This window comes from Pseudophryne corroboree, chromosome 4, assembly GCF_028390025.1.
Source record: "Pseudophryne corroboree isolate aPseCor3 chromosome 4, aPseCor3.hap2, whole genome shotgun sequence".
NCBI lineage: Eukaryota > Metazoa > Chordata > Amphibia > Anura > Myobatrachidae > Pseudophryne > Pseudophryne corroboree.
Window position 1 is genome coordinate 491,053,968 of NC_086447.1, and position 17,513 is coordinate 491,071,480.

The 17,513-nt window shown below is 46.9% G+C and overlaps 2 protein-coding genes across 3 annotated transcripts in view; one reads left to right on the top strand and one right to left on the bottom strand.

The window, feature by feature from the left end:
* WASF1 (WASP family member 1) overlaps positions 1-6,016 on the bottom strand; it is a 297,726-nt gene extending 291,710 nt beyond the window's left edge. Inside the window, exon 1 of one of the 2 annotated variants that reach the window (XM_063917125.1) lies at positions 5,234-6,016. The gene's annotated coding sequence lies outside the window, so the exon portion shown is untranslated. The remainder of the gene's footprint in view (positions 1-5,233) is intronic. The other variant, XM_063917124.1, reaches the window with a different exon arrangement.
* A 180-nt stretch (positions 6,017-6,196) lies between these two features.
* LOC134909825 (uncharacterized) overlaps positions 6,197-17,513 on the top strand; it is a 34,833-nt gene continuing 23,516 nt past the window's right edge. Inside the window, exon 1 of the mRNA XM_063917127.1 lies at positions 6,197-6,229. The gene's annotated coding sequence lies outside the window, so the exon portion shown is untranslated. The remainder of the gene's footprint in view (positions 6,230-17,513) is intronic.

A 17,513-nucleotide genomic window follows, 5' to 3' on the forward strand; every position in this document is an offset into this window, starting at 1 on the left:
TTATCTAAGATAGTGCTATAATTAATTCTATACTGCACTAAATCACTGTGCTCCCCTTCAATTACACTGTACACATTGCTTTGGCGGGGACCGTGGAGAAAATGGCGCTGTATCGTGTTGTGAGGGCTAAGCCACACCCCTTCTCAACGCGCTTCAGCCTTGCTATTATTTTAGCATTTTTTATGCTGGCAGGGGTCCGTATACAGTGCCTATGCCCTGTATACATGTTTAGCCAGGCTCAATGGAGAGATATATTGCTGCCCCGGGCGCCCCCCCCTGCGCCCTGCACCCTTGTAGAGCCGTTGGTGTATGGTTGCAATGGCGTGCAGCGCGACCGCTGCGCGGTACCTCTGAGACTCTGAAGTCTTCTGCCGTCACTGAAGTCTTCTGTTCTTCTAATACTCACCCGGCTTCTTTCTTCTGGCTTCTGTGAGGGGGGTGACGGCGCAGCTCCGGGAACAAGCAGCTAGGCGCACCAAGTGATCGAACCCTCTGGAGCTAATGGTGTCCAGTAGCCTAAGAAGCAGAGCCCTTAACTCAGAAGAAGTAGGTCTGACTTCTCTCCCCTCAGTCCCACGAAGCAGAGAGCCTGTAGCCAGCAGGTCTTTCTGAAAATAAAAAACCTAACAAAGTCTTTCAGAGAAACTCAGTAGAGCTCCCCTAGTGTGTGTCCAGTCTCTCCTGGGCACAGAGTCTAACTGAGGTCTGAGGTCTGGAGGAGGGGCATAGAGAGAGGAGCCAGTTCACACCCATTCAAAGTCTTATAGTGTGCCCATGTCTCCTGCGGATCCCTTCTATACCCCATGGTCCTTACGGAGTCCACAGCATCCTCTAGGATAGGGGTGGCCAAAAGGTAGATCGCGATCTACCAGTAGATCGCGACCAACTTAACTAAACTTAACCAGTTCCCAGTAGTGCAGCGCACCAGTGACATCATGATGTCACCTGTGCGCTGGGAAGAGCCCACTGCCGCTGCTTCTCTTCCTTCAACTGCCTGGCCTGCCTGTCGTGGCGTGCTGTCATAGGGAGCTGCTGTTCTGCCTGGCTGCCTGCCTGGTAAGTAGTATTTGGCAGTGTTATTAAAGTGTTATATGGGGGAGAGAGAGGAGGAGCAGGGCTGAGACAATTTAATATATGTTTTCATTTTTTGACTTGTATGGGGCAATATATTATTACTACTGTTGGGGGCAATGTATTTTTACTACTGTGTGGGGGCCATTTTTTTTTTACTCCTGTGTGGAGGTCAGTGTGTTTTTACTCCTGTGTAGGGATCAGTGTGTTTTTTCTCCTGTACGGGAGTCAGTGTGTTTTTACTACTGTGTGGGGGTCAATGTGTTTTTACTACTGTGTGGGGGTCAATGTGTTTTTACTACTGTGTGGGTGCCAATGTGTTTTTACTCTTGTGTGGGGGTCAGTGTGTATTTACACTTGTGTAGGGGTCAGTGTGTTTTTATTACTGTGTGGGGGTCAATGTGTTTTTATTACTGTGTGGGGGTCAATGTGTTTTTATTACTGTGTGGGGGTCAATGTGTTTGAAGTTTTACCTGTGGGGGGGCCAATTTTTTATTTCAGGTGAGACAGTCCCTACATCCTGTGCATCGAGGAGGTCACACCCCCTTTTTGTTATGCCACACCTCCTTGTTCAGGCACACACACTATTGTCCCACCTAGGTAGATCACTAAAGCTTTTCAGCTTTCAAAGTAGATCACCAACTCCAAAAGTCTGGCCACCCTTGCTCTAGGACGTATGAGAAAAGAATTTCCTGGTTTAAAGTGAAAAGCCAAAATAACTTTAGGCTGAAACATAGAAACCGTACGGAGAACTGCTCTATCATTATTTAAGACAAGAAAAAGCGGTTTGCAAAACAAAGCCCCTAACTTATGGTGGGTACACACTGATAGATATATCTGCCAATCAGTTGATCGGCAGATATATCTATGAACGGATCAGGCAGTGTGTTGAGCACACGCCCGCCCAGTTCAGCTGTCAATCACCGCAGGCTGCAGCAGCATGTGTACAGGCGGTCGGTCGACCGCCTGTACACACACACAGCGACGTGCCAATATATCGGTATTCCTGAGGGTCTGGTACAGATGAACATTGAGATGGGATGTCTTAGCAACAATATCCTGGTATTCCTTAGCTCCCATTAAAGCCAGTCGTTATGTTATTAACATAGATGACCCGATGAATCCACTCGCATATTTTTTTTTCCCCCAGCAACAGATACTGCTATAGAAATCGATGCAGATGCTTTATGCTGGTTTCAAGTACATCAAGATGAAGATCAACATCTCCAGTTGGCAGCACAATAGCCAGACTTGCATAGAGTTGAGCTACTGTGGTCAGTTTTGGAAGCAAGAGTGAGAAATAGATTCCCTCTGCTATCATCACTGAGCTGTCCTGTTAGAAGAATGGAACTATTCCATAGGCTGTATTAATGGCAACCAAACACCATATTAATAAACCCTTTCTGTTGAAATCACAGGTGTTTCCATTACTTTGTATAGAAACACAAACACAGAAATGTTTTTTTGCTTTCATTTTCCTTTAGTAAATAAAATAACATGTTAAGTCACACAAAAGACACAGGTGCTCACAGCAGGCACATGTGTAGTCAGGACCAGGAACTGCATAGAACATAGAAGCAGATTGAGCTCCTGAGACCACATGTTTGAATGTATGAAACATTTGTTTGTAAAATATTTGTGCCATAGTTGTGGCTAGCGAGGGAGTTCATTAAGTCAAGTAAAGTGTTTTGAACCATGGAAGACTCCACTCGCCATTTGGCAGTCCAAATAGATACTGCATAAAACATTAAATAAATTAAATTAATGGATAAAAGAAAAAAAAAAACATAAATCATGTGTGTAAATATCAAAGTAAGCAGAGTATAAATATACATAAATCAGAAGCACACACACAAAAAAAAAAAAACCCACAGCCATCCATGTATTTATTTTAGAAAGACAAACCTAAAATCATGGAAGTCCAGTACATTATTAAACGCAATGACAGATTACCAGCTTTTACATTTTTAACAATCTAACTTAAATGAAATGTTGAGCACACATTGATGTTTGGGAATAACAGAACTCACTATCTTCTAGCAACAAACAAGCGTAGAATACACCTAAACCAGTACAGACCACATTTGGCAGAGAAACACCTTAAAAGCAGGCAGAGAGTTGTTGAGCAATTCCATATTAAAATAAATGCTGAACATAAAAATGAGCAGAGGCTGTATAAACATTGCACTGTTCCTAGAGGTAGCCACACTGTTCTTGTGGAAAGAAACAGTATTCATATTACTGATTGTTCTCCCAAGATTTGTCCTCCCAATAAGGATTAATTTACTAATTCTAATGAATGACTCAATTGCCTTACAGTAATGTAAATATGCATATTCAGTAAAGAATTGAAAAGGAACCTACACAACGGTCTAAGCATAGATCAAACAGGCTTATACTAAAGATATTTTTTCACAATATTTTGCATTTCAGAAACACAAGAAATATAATGACGTGGAGCATGTACTCTGATTTACTGTTATGTCATTATATCATCAGTATTATTAATCATTAAATAATGATCAAGGCTCTTTGGACCATTTTAAATCTGCAGATCATAGCAGGCCTCTCCTGTAAAGCAGGTATTGTAACTGAGGTCTTTCATCTTCTCATTGGCATCCTTCAGAAAATCCTGTGGAATCCACTAACAAGACACAAGGAGACAGGATACCAGTGAGAGCCACCCCCTCCTCTTCCAGGAAGAATGGGCAGGTGGGGGGTGGGTGAGAGAACGATCGGATTGCTTTAATCAGATACCAGTGCAAATCTATGACACAGCGATATTTATATGCTGTGCACACACCTTGCATGAAATGCCGGTTTACTGTAGATGTTATACAGTTGTGTGTACATTGCTAATGTTTACTTACTATAAAATGATCTCTGGAAACAACTAAATTAGTACTTCATTATCAATTATTTTTCAGAGCTTCTGATCACTTTATTGAAATGCTTTTAATATTCAAATAATTAGAATTAAACAAAAAAAAATCTCAACCCATAACCAAGTCAGAAATATTTGTATATAGAAATTACAATGATGCATAAGTCCATCTGGAAAAGTGCAGTACAATTTTGAGACTCCTCTAACCCTAGTGTGATTAATATGCTGTGCTGTACAGTATATTTGTCACTGTTCGGATGCTGGTCTAGTGATAAGTGGCACTGGGATAAAAGTGGTTTTCAGCATTGGTAGAAAACAGAACATACATTACTGATATAAGAGAAATAATAGTCCATATAGCACCTAAGGGCTACATATCTGCACAATATATACAACTAAGCAGCCACCATTGTAATCATGGTGTAACACTGGCATATAATCATGACCTTTAATGCAGAACTACGGTATCTGTATGAGAGAATTTGTACAGTATATACTCATTTTTTTCATAAGAGATAGCATGGCTTTTTTCGAAGGAACATCACTCACTGCCAAATAAAAGCTGGTAGCAACCACTATCTGTGGAGCATGTGATAAAGATTACCTGTTGTCTAGCCTTATGCATTCCTTCTATGGTACGGGAAAACATATTGATGGAATAAATACATTACGGAAACATCATAAGAATAACAGATTTAAAGTCTTCTAAAGCCTTACTGGCAAAATCACAACAAGAACGCATTCCTCTAATGACAATATTGCTTAATTTCTGCATGTACACCACAACTAGCAGCACATACCCGAGCAGGACATCAAAAAACAAATTCATAAGAGAGCTGCCATTAATGGATTATACTGAATTGTTGTAAATGATATAGGAATGCATGACTCCTAGATGAATCATATATAGATGATGATATATGGGGTAATGCATACTGAGATTTAATTACCAAGGAGACATTTTCATAAGTGTACTTACACACAAATGGAACAAGGCCTACTAATATTTGTATTGTACTATTTTAAGATTTTCTATTCAGTTTGCAGATATTTACAAGAAAGCGTCTTCTACTGAGATATTATATATATATATATATATATATATATATATATATATATATATATATAATAAACATACATATACATACATGTATAGGAAAGCAAGGGCAATATCTTACACACATAAGTCTGCACAATCTTGTGACTGCAGTCACTGTCTAAGCCCTGGTGAGTACAGTGCCATGTACTGTATGTAATACGTAGGAGTATACACTATACCTACAAGCAGCAGGATGAATGAAGCGGTCTCTGCGGGCTACTCAGTGCCCGTCGCTCATCCTCATGCCGGGCTCCGGGGTTCCTCCAGGGGGGGGGGTGACGTGTGAGCGGTTAGCAGCTGCCCCCCATCTCTGCCGCCCCCGGTGTCACGGCGTGCAACCAACAGCACAAGGACAACAAACAACGAAGGGGGACTGCGGAGGTGCTCGCCTGCCCGGCTGCAGCAGGGATAGCAGCCGCTTGTTATGGGAGAGAGAGGGCGGGGACAGGTCGGCAGCGGGAGAGAGGGAGTCAGGGCACGGGAATGGCAGCAGCCCGGCTCCTGTGCCGCTCACATGCCCCGGTGCGGAGTGAGCTCGGGCGGTACTGCCAAGGATATGGCGGCGCGCTGTACTGCCGCTGTGGGAATGGAGGCAGAACGAGGCGGAGGATTCTGTGCGGTGAGATGTCCCCCCCTCCTGCCTCTGGGTGGTGCAGTCCATCAATCCGCAGTTAACTTCGTTACATCCTCTCTCCTGCTGCTGCTGGGTGCAGGTTGGGATAACCGTGCTGGAGTGTCACCGCCGGCCCGCACCTATCACCCTTCAGATCCCGACAGAAGTCGCGATATGTGCGGGGTGCAGAGCAGTGCGGCCGGGCGGGGAGGCTGCCTGCGTCACTGTTACATGGATGAGAGCAGCAAATGATCAGGGGATCCTTTCCCTTCCCTAGCAGCACGTGATTATTAATAATTATTTAAGGTGCAATTAGATATGTAACGATGGCGGTAGGTGGGTGCCGGCACTGCCTCGTCTGTTATTTGGCTGGCGGGCAGCGCTGCTTATGTGACGGATAATTAGTTAATTGCGTCCTGGATGTTGGTTAAGTTATCCAGAAAATACAATCTCATGACCTAAGGACGTCACTGACTGAGCAGAGACAGCAATACATGCCATAATAATGCCCTCTGCTAGCTCTTGGTACATATTTGCTATTGTCATAAAGGCACACAATCAGGTGAGTGTGTGGTATCGCTATGTGCTTAGCATAGATACAGTATACAGCATATACCAAAGTCTGACGCTGACTAAGCAAAATTCAATGACAGTCACACAGTGGCCTCTTACGTTTTCCCAATCATTTTCCAACTACTCAGTAAAGGAAAAACATACAATATATACAAATCTTTTAAACATAATAAACTGAACATGCATTCATTCAAAGGACTTATGAAGCCCGAGCCTCCTTGATAATTACTATGGGCCTATTTGCCTATTTTTCAAACAATTTTTAATACGCATATGTAGAAACATACCTTTCTACATTATTTTATGAATTGTTGCCGTGCACTAATATCCTAATGCAGGGGATTTCCCAGAAGTTTTCTGCAAAGGCTAATTAGCATTGCAGACCACAGTCCCCATTAATATCAATGGGAACTACAGTGATATTATGTAGCAAACTGTAAAAAGTGAAGATTTCAGAGTTTGGACACATTGGTTTACAGTATCCTGTCTATAGATCGACACTAAAATGGTCTACAGTCAATAGGTCTACCACTAATGGTAGACATGCATTAGGTCAACATAGTCAAAAGGTTGACAAGTAAAAGACAGACAGTTCGAAAGGTCGACAGGGTCAAAAGGTTGACTGGACACTAGTCAACACAAGTTTTTTATTGTTTAGCCATCTTTTTCAACTGTTTCATACTTTACTATCCACGTGGACTACGATTGGGAATAGTAACCTACTCAGCACTTTGCTTGAAGCAAAGGGACTCAGTACACTAATGAAGCTTGTTTGTGGCAGAAAAGTGACAAACCCCCCCCCCCCCCCCCCCCAAAAAAATAATAATAATAATCTGTGTCTACCTTTTTTGTGTCGACCATTTCCATGTCGACCCTTTGACCCTGTCAACCTTTTCTATTGTCTACCTATTCTATGTCGACCTTTTGATCCTGTCGCCCTTTTGACCCTGTCGACCTAATGCATGTCTACCATTATTGGTAGACCTAGTGACTGTAGACCTTTTTATTGTAGATCTAATAATCTACACCAGGGGTGGCCAAACAGTCGATCGCGATCCGCCGCCCATCCCCCCGAGGCGAGTAGAGCGCAGCGCGCTCTTCTCCTTCCTGCCGCCTTGCCCCTCAGTCTGGTCTCCGGCAGTGACGGCGGAGTGTATAGCTCAAATCAGGCGCTGGTTCGTTAGCCAATGAGCTCGCGGACCGGCGCCTGATTTGAGATATACACGCTGCCGTCACCGCTGGAGACCAGACTGAGGGGCAGGGCGGCAGGCAGGAGAAGCACGCGTTGCGCTCTCTACACAGGGTGAGCAGCACTGTCGGGGCATATCTGGCACTGTGGGGGCATATCTGGCACTGTGGGGGCATGACACTGGGGGCATATCTGTATCTGGCACTGTGGGGGCATATCTGGCACTGTGGGGGCAAATCTAGCACTGTGGGCACATGGCACTGTGGGGTCATATCTGTATCTGGACTGTGGGGGCATATCTGTCACTGTGGGGGCATATCTGGCACTGTGGGGTCATATGTGGCACTGTGGGGGCATATCTGTATCGCACTGTGGGTGCATATCTGGCACTGTGGGGGCATATGTGGCACTGTGGGGGCTTATCTGTATCTGGCACTGTGGGGGCATATGTGGCACTGTGGGGTCATATGTGGCACTGTGGGGGCATGGCACTGTGGGGGCATATCTGTATCTGGCACTGTGTGGGCATATCTGGCACTGGGGGCATATGTGGCACTGTGGGGTTATATGTGGCACTGTGGGGGCATATCTGTATCTGGCACTGTGGGGGCATATCTGGCACTGTGGGGGCATATCTGGCACTGTGGGCACATGGCACTGTGGGGGTCATATGTGGCACTGTGGGGTCATATGTGGCACTGTGGGGGCATATCTGTATCTGGCACTGTGGGGGCATATGTGGCACTGTGGGGTCATATGTGGCACTGTGGGGGCATGGCACTGTGGGGGCATATCTGTATCTGGCACTGTGGGGTAATATCTGTCACTGTGGGGGCATATCTGGCACTGTGGGCACATGGCACTGTGGGGGCATATCTGTATCTGGCACTGTGGGGTCATATCTAGCGCTGTGGGGTCATATCTGGCACTGTGGGGGCATATCTGGCACTGTGGGCACATGGCACTGTGGGGGCATATGTGTATCTGGCACTGTGGGAGCATATGTGTTTGAGGTTTTTACCTGTGGGGGCCAATGTGTTATTTCGTGCGAGACAGTCATTACACTCTGTGCAGCAAGGCTACGTCCCTTTTTTTGTTATACCACGCCCACTTTTGTTATATCACGCCCACTTTTTGTTATGTCACGCCCCTTTTTTATCCCACCTAGGTAGATCATAAAAGCTTTTCAGCTTTCAAAGTAGATCGCCGACTCCAAAAGTCTGGCCACCCCTGATCTACACCCTTGGTTTACACTATCACCAGAGGATCCGATGAGCATACAAGCGATCGGGATGCCGGCTGTCGGAATCCTGTCAGGTTAGGGTTTCCTAATGGCAAGTTCCGGGTTCTGCACAGCGGCTGTGATATACTGTACATGTATGTTTCTCTAACGTTCTAGTGGATACTGGGAGTTGAAGATTACCATGTGGTATAGATCGGGTCCACTGGAGCCTGGCACTTTAAGAAATTAATAGTGTGTGCTGGCTCCTCCCCTTTATGCCCCTCCTAGCAGACTCAGTTTAGAAATATGTGCCCAAGGAGCCGGGTGCATTCTGTTGCGTCGTGGGACTTGGGGGGGGGGGGACCAAACCTACTTCCTTAGAGTTACTGGTTCGTATCCCCGCTGACAGGACACTGAGCTCCTGAGGTGCTGTTCTCATACCCCTCGGGTTTGAGCCCTCCCCGGCAGCATGCCACCCCCCCTAACAGATGCCGAAGACGCGGTTAGGTGAGTTATACGCCGGGGTCCCAGTTAGCGGGTCCCAGGCGCAAATGGCGGCATTAAGGGACAGAGATCACTCAGCTACGGGCTGTGGTGCCCACTGAGTACCCACACTGGCGACTACATAAAAAAAGAGGGGTTCCACACACGTTTTATTATTATATTAAGGAGATGCCAGTATAAATAACTTAGAGGGACCGCGTGCCATTCCGGGGGCGGGGCTTCCCGGAGAGCGGGACCAGAGGCTCTGAGGCGTAATTTCCTGTTTCTGCATCTGCTGTTCAGGCTGCATGCGGGCTGCTCCTCCACAGGACCCACTGTATCACCAACGATAACTTGTACCAGGGGGTTATAGTGAAGCGGGGAGCACAGTAGCAGCGGTTTTACCGCTGTGATGTAAATTACCCTGAAACAGTAAATCGACACATTCATGTTAACCAATAGTGGCCACAGACGGGTTCCTCAGCCCCACCCCTGTTGGTCTCTCATAAACGCACTCTCCCACAGATATTGCTGTCTGACTCTGATTCTGAATTACCCGAATTAGATGAGGATGAGTTAGGGGCGGACGAGGATAATTCCCTGTCCCCGGAAGTTGAGGACCTAATTTTTGCTATTAGGGAAGTTCTCAATATTCCTCACAATTAAGCAGAACCTAGAGAGGAATTGCATTTTTTTAACGTAAAAACCAAAATCCTCTGCAACTTTCCCAGTTTCTAAGGAATTAGATTCTCTGGCAAAGGCTGCATGGTTAAATCCTGACCATAAAATTGTCACTCCTAAATGGGTACTAACTTCCTTCCCGTTTCCTATAGAGGATAGCAAAATCTGGGAAAAACCCCTGACAGTGGATACGTCTGTGTCCAGGCTGTCACGTAAAATTGTACTACCTGTACCTGGGGCCATTTCTCTCAAAGAGCCTGCCGATCGCAAAACGGAGACTACTCTTAAGTCTATTTATTCTGCAGCCGGTGTAGCCCAACGCCCTACCGTAGTGTGCGGCTGGATTTCCAGAGCCATGGTCAAATGGTCTGATATTATTTTAAAAGGGTTGCATACACTACCGCAGGAGGAGATAGTTACACTACTTCAACATATCCAAGATACTGCAAACTTCATGAGTGAGGCTGTTAAGGAACTGTGTATCATTAACGGCCGTACCTCGGCTATGGTGGTATCCTGGGGCTGTGACAATGGTCAGCCCTGTGGCTGCGACAATAGTCAGCAGATGCTGAGTCTAAGAAAGGGGTAGAGAATCTTCCTTTTACAGGTGATGCCTTGTTTGGGGAAGAACTGAACAAGTGGATATCTCAGGCGACTGCAGGTAAATCTACATATCTGCCGTCTGTTGCGCCACCTGCTAGACGTCCCTATCCTGGGCCCTCTCTGCAGTCCTTTCGTGTGGCCAGATTTCGAGGCAGAGCAAGAGGTGCCTCCAATGCTGCTAGAGGAACTCACGGTAAGGCCTGTAAACCAGCGCTGCTGGAACTTCGGACCAGGCCTCCAGATCCTCTTCCACAAAGCCCTCCACATGATGGGTGGCCCCAGCAGCAAAGCGATTTTCAGGTAGGTGCTCGCCTTCAACACTTTGCCCACATATGGGCAGAATCCTGACGGGATCCTTGGGTGAGGGATCTCGTATCCCAAGGGTACCGTCTGGAATTCCAGGAACTCCCTCCTCTCAGATTCTTCAGGTCGGGCTTACCAGCTTCACCTATAGCAAGGGTTACCTTGCAAGAGGCAGTTCAAAAACTGTTTTCAGCAGGAGTTATTGTTCCAGTACCTCCTCAACTCCACTCAAAGGGGTTTTATTCAAACCTCTTTGCAGTCCCGAAACCGGACGGCTCTGTATGGCCGATCCTGAACCTCAAATCCCTGAACCCTTATCTTCGAGAGTTCAAATTCAAGATGGACTCACTGAGAGCAGTGATAGCAAGTCTCGAGGAGGGGGAGTTCCTGGTATGCCTGGATGTCAAGGATGCATACCTGCATATCCCAATATGGCCACCTCATCAGGCGTTCCTACGGTTCGCTGTACTGGACCACCACTTCCAGTTTCAGGCCTTACCCTTTGGTCTCTCCGCAGCCCCAAGGGTATTTACGAAAGTCATGGCAGAGATGATGCTGCAGTTGCGTATGATGGGTATCAACATAATCCCGTACCTGGACGATCTCCTGATAAAGGCTATGTCCCGGGAACAACTGCTGTGCAGCATCAACTTGACTACTCGTCTACTTACAGATCACAGATGGGTTCTCAATTTCAAGAAATCTCACCTGGAACTATCGCAGAGAATTCAGTTCCTGGGAATGATCCTGGATACAGTGTCTCAGAAGGTTTACCTTCCATTGGACAAGGCCTTGACAATTCAGTCTATGGTCCACTTGGTTTTAAAACCACACAGGATCTCAATTCATCTTTGCATTCACTTGCTGGGCAAGATGGTAGCCTCTTACGAGGCGATACAGTACGGCAGGTTTCATGCACGGCCATTCCAATTGGATCTGTTGGACAAATGGTCGGGTTCTCACCTGCACATGCATCAGACTATAACTCTGTCGCCGAAAGCAAGGCTATCCCTACTATGGTGACTACAAGTCTCCCATCTGGTGGAGGGTCAAAGTTTCAATATCCACTCTTGGACTCTGTAAACGACGAATGCCAGCCTCCGGGGTTGGGGTGCTGTGACCTAGGGGGCACAGTTCCGGGGGAAATGGTCGTGTCAGGAATCTTCACTTTCAATCAACATCCTGGAACTCCTGCAAGCCTCATACCTCCTTTCGGAATCAGGCTATCTAGGTGCAGTCGGACAACGCCACGGCAGTGGCGTACATCAATCGACAGGGAGGAACAAGAAGCAGGGCCGCAATGCGAGAGGTGTCAAGAATACTTCTCTGGGCGGAAGCCAACGCAAGGGCCATCTCAGTCATATACATTCCAGGAGTGGACAACTGGGAAGCGGACTTCCACAGCAGGCACGACCTCCATCCGGGGGAATGGGGCCTTCACCCTCAGGTGTTTCAACAACTGATTCACCGGTAGGGCTGTCCACAAATAGACCTGATGGCTTCTCGTCTCAACAAGAAGCTCCGTTGTTACTGCTCCAGAATGAGGGATCCACAAGCGATAGCGGTAGGCGCTCTGTTGACACAATGGACTAACCACTTTGTGTACCTGTTTCCTCCTCTTCCAAGAGTTTTAAAAAGAATAAAAAAGGAAAGAGTTCAGGCAATTCTGGTTGCCCCAGATTGGCCTCGACGGGTCTGGTATGCGGACCTCCTGACTCTGGCTCAGGATGAACCCTGGCCTCTGCCTCTACTTCTTCAGCAGGTACCGTTTGTCTATCCAGACTTACACGTTTACCTACGTTTAATGGCTTGGAAATTGAGAGGGAGATTTTAACTAGAAAGGGTCTCCCATCCAAGGTTATATCCACTATGGTCCAGGCCCGTAAGGATGTTACATCCAAACATTACCACCGTATTTGGAAGAAATATGTTTCTTGGTGCGAGGGTAGAAAATATTCCCCTGTGGAATTTCGTCTGGGCCGGTTTCTACTGTTCCTGCAAGCATGCGTGGATAAGGGCCTAAGTTTAGGCTCCATCAAGGTTCAGATTTCGTCTCTCTCCATCTTCTTCCAGAAACAACTGGCGGTACTTCCAGAAGTACAGACTTTTCTAAAGGGGGTTATGCACATTCAACCACCCTTACCAAGGGTAGACTTGAAGTACCTAACGTGGAACGCAGTTATGTTACTGGCCTTAGCTTCTGCTCGACGGATGTCGGAATTGGGGGCTTTATCCTATAAGGGTCCATACTTGATATTTCATGAGGATAGGGTGGAGCTCAGAACTCGCCCACACTTTTTGCCGAAGGTTGTGACGGCCTTTTATGTGAATCAACCAATTGTGGTTCCAGTGTTATCCGACATTTCTATGGCTCCAAAGTCCCTGGATGTGGTTAGGGCCTTGAAGGTCTACATCAAAAGGACTGCTCGTCACAGGAAGTCTGATTCGCTTTTTGTCCTTTATGATTCTACTAAGATTGGTCACCCTGCCTCTAAGCAGTCCATTGCTAGGTGGCTCAGGTTGACTATTCAACAAGCCTATACTTCAGCAGCTCTACCACTGCCGAGTTCTATTCAGGCCCACTCCACAAGGTCAGTGGATTCTTCCTGGGCGGCTGCCCGGGGTATCTCGACCTTACAGTTGTGCCGGGCAGCTACTGTTAGCGGCGTGTCGCGCCGGCTCCCGGTCGTTGCTAGGCAACGGGCCCTGCGCGTCACTTCTGCTGCTAACTCCCTGCTCCCAGCCGGTTGCCTAGCAACCGAAGACGTCAGACGGCCGCCCAATACTTCAGTCTTACTTTCTGGCTTTTGTGTTTCTCTGCTGAGGTTTCCGCTATTGCTGTCCTTCGCCGAATTACGACGGTGTCGTGTTTGGTGTTCGGGCAGCATTACCTTGGTTACAGTTTTGTTGGCGGCCACGCAGCACATATACTAGTTTATTGTTTGTTAGTGGTTTCCCCAGATTTTCTTGTGTCTGTCTTAGTTAGTTTCCCCCTTGTTCTCTCTCTGTCTCGGATAACGCCGTGTCACCTACTAAGACCGCGGGGTATCAGAGTCGGACAGACATAATCCGCCCGTCAAACGCGGCTGCCGTGGGCCCAAGAAACCATAGTCTCGTAGGCATTGATCGACCACTTGGGAGAGACAACGGAGTCAGGATTCCCGTTAGGTATTGCTGCGAATCCCAGTTCTGTCGCAACTTCACGCATCTGTACTTCTGCTGCCACCCTATCTCTTGGGTTCCAAGTACAGAGAACGTAACATTATCACCGTCCGCAAAAAAACAAACAATCAGGGTGACCTTGAAATTCTGTCCTCATGAATCCGTCAGTGCAAGGACAGAATCCCAGCCAGGTATTGGCCAGTCAAATTCAGAATCTTACTCAGGTGGTGCAGGACCTTACCCTTCCGGTGAGGTCTCAGGAGGACCTTTTACGAGCTTCCCCGAGTGTGACTCCTGAACCTAAGATGAATCTTCCTGACCGCTTTTCAGGTAACCGGAAAGATTTTTTTAATTTTCGGGAGAGCTGTAAACTTTACTTTCGCTTAAGGCCCCGGTCCTCAGGTACAAAGTCCCAGCGGGTTGGCATAGTTATGTCATTACTTCAGGTGGACCCACAAACTTGGGCCTTTGGGCCAAAACCCGATGATGCAACATTACTCACGGTGGATGCCTTTTTTAAATAGTTAGACCTGTTGTACGACGATCCAGATAGGGAAGCATCTGCAGAGAGCAATTTACGTGCATTAAAACAGGGTAAAAATTCAGTTAAGGTGTATTGTACGGAGTTTCGCCATTGGTCGAAATACTGTGGCTGGAATGACCCTGCTCTGCGCAGTCAGTTTCGCCTCGGCTTGTTAGAAGTGATCAAGGATAGTCTCATTCAGTACCCAGCTCCGGAGACTTTGGATAAGCTCATGGAGCTCGCTATTAAGATCGATCGCCATCTCCGAGAGCGGAGGACTGAAAAAGGGGCTAGTTTTAGGCCTAGTCCATGTGTGTATGCTCTCCCTGAGGACGTTGAAGAACCCATGCAAGTGGGTCTGTTCCGACTCTCCTCTGAGGAGAGTACCAGAAGGTTAAATTTAGTGCTCTGCTTATACTGTAGCAGCAAGGGACATGTTGCGCGCAGCTGCCCAAATAAGCAGGGAAACGCTCTGACCAAGTGAAAAGTGAGGGGGTTCACTTTGGTCTTCAATTAGTCTCCTCACATGATTCCTTGTTAGTTCCTGCAGAAATATCTTCAGGAGGTCAGAGTTCTTTTGTTTCAGCATTTATTGATAGCGGAGCTGCTGGGAACTTTATGGATGTTTCTTGGGCTCAAGCTCTGGGAGTTCCGCAGCTCCAGCTTGATAGACCGATTACTATGAACGGTCTGGATGGTGGCCCTCTCTCTAATGGGGTAATTACCCATCAGACCCCACCATTACAGTTGACTGTGGGTGCATTACATTCTGAGAGGATTGAATTCCTTCTCACCCATTGTCCGGCCGTGCCTCTATTCCTAGGTCACCCCTGGTTTGCCATCCATAATCCAACCATTGATTGGCAGTCTGGGGAGATTTCACGGTGGGGTTCCAACTGCCCTTTGAGATGTATTTCTCGTCCAATACGGGTAGCGGTCATTGTTTCGGCACTCATTCCATCGTTATACCAGGACTACGCAGATGTGTTTTCCAAGGGTAATGTGGACGTCCTTCCACCCCACCGTTCTTATGACTGCACCATTGATCTCGTTCCTGGTGCTACTTTGCCCAAAGGGAGACCCTATGCACTGTCTGGCCCAGAGACTAAGGCCATGGACGATTATGTGCAGGAAAGTCTAAAAAAAGGGTTTATTAAGCCCTCAAAATCTCCTTTGAGTGCAGGGGGGTTTTTTGTTGAAAAAAAAAGACGGGTCTCTTAGACCGTGCATTGATTACCAGGCCCTGAATAAGATTTCTGTAAAAAACACTTATCCGTTACCTTTAATTTCTGTGTTGTTCGATCAACTCCGCACCGCGGCCATTTTTTAAAAAATTGATCTCAGAGGAGCGTACAACCTCATCCGGATAAGATCCGGGCATGAGTGGAAGACGGCTTTTAGTACACAGTCCGGACACTACGAGTATCTTGTGATGCCGTTCCGCCTGTCTAACGCTTCTGCAGTGTTTCAGGATCTAATAAATGATGTCCTCCGCGACTTCCTGGGGAAATTCGTGGTTGTCTATTTGGATGACATCCTAATTTATTCGGAGTCTCCGAAACAGCATTATCTCCATGTTCGGCAAGTACTTCAGAAATTGCGGGAGAATCACTTGTATGTCAAGTTGGAGAAATGTGCTTTTCATATTACGGAAGTGTCCTTTTTAGGATATATTATTTCTCCAGAGGGGTTTTTTATGGAACCTAAAAAACTTCAGGCAGTCCTAAATTGGGCCCAACCCACTAATTTGAAGGCAATTCAGAGGTTTTGCCAATTACTATAGACGTTTTATTCATGCTTTTTCCGAGTTGGTTGCTCCTACTGTGGCATTGACTAAAAAGGCTGCTTATCCTTCTAAGTGGTCGTCTCAAGCCGAGCATGCCTTCCAGGCTCTGAAACAGGCCTTTGTCTCGGCTCCAGTCATTAGACACCCCAACCCGATCTTCCTTTTATCGTTGAGGTAGACGCCTCTGAGGTTGGGGTGGGAGCTATTTTGTCTCAAGAAGACCCAGAGTCTCTGGTGTTACATCCTTGTGCCTTCATGAACAAGAAATTCTCCTCTTTAGATGATGTTGGTGATAGAGAATTGTTAGCGGTCAAGTGGGCTTTTGAGGAGTGGAGGCACTGGCTTGAGGGAGCAAAGCATACCGTCACTGTGTTTACGGATCACAAGAATTTATAGTACATTGAGTCTGCTAAATGGCTTAATTCCCGGCAGGCTCGCTGTGCGCTGTTCTTTACTCGGTTCAAGTTTATCATCACTTACAGGCCCGGTTCTAAATACACCAAGGCCGATGCCCTGTCACGCTGTTTTCTTCCTGTTCACGATAACCACTCTCCTGCTACTCCCATTATCCCAGCATCCTCTATCCGGACCGGCCTCACCCAGGATTTACACACACAATTGGTTCAGCTTCAGCAGCAGGCCCCCAGGAACACTCCAGTTGGCCGCCTCTTTGTCCCAGAGTTCTTGAGAGGCAGTGTCCTTGCCGAGTTTCATGATAGCAAGGTTGCGGGCCATCCTGGTGTTGCTAACATATTGGAGTTACTCTCTCGGTGTGGTGGCCTAATCTTTCTAAGGATGTTAAGGACTTTGTTCTCTCTTGTCAGGATTGTGCTAGGCACAAGGTGTCCCGGTCTTTGCCCGTTGGGCAGCTCATGCCTTTAGCTATTCCAGTCAGGCCATGGTCACACATTTCCATGGATTTTGTGGTGGATCTCCCACTCTCTTCTGGTTTTCAGATGAGCTGGGTGGTTGTAGATCATTTTAGCAAGATGGCCCATTTCATTGCTTTACCCCAATTACCGTCCGCTCAGGTTTTGGCAGTCTTGTTCCTCCGCCATGTTTTCAGGCTCCATGGATTACCCGTGGATATTGTCTCGGACCGGGGACCGCAGTTTGTTGCCCGTTTCTGGAAGCTCTTCTGTGCTTCGTTAAACATGAAACTCAGTTTAACCTCAGGATACCATCCACAGTCCGATGGGCAGATGGAGCGCATTAATCAATCGCTGAAACAATATACTGCCAAGCTTCAGAACGATTGGTCGGATTATCTTCCCCTGGCCGAGTTTGCTTACAATAATGCCTGTCATTCATCCACAAAGGT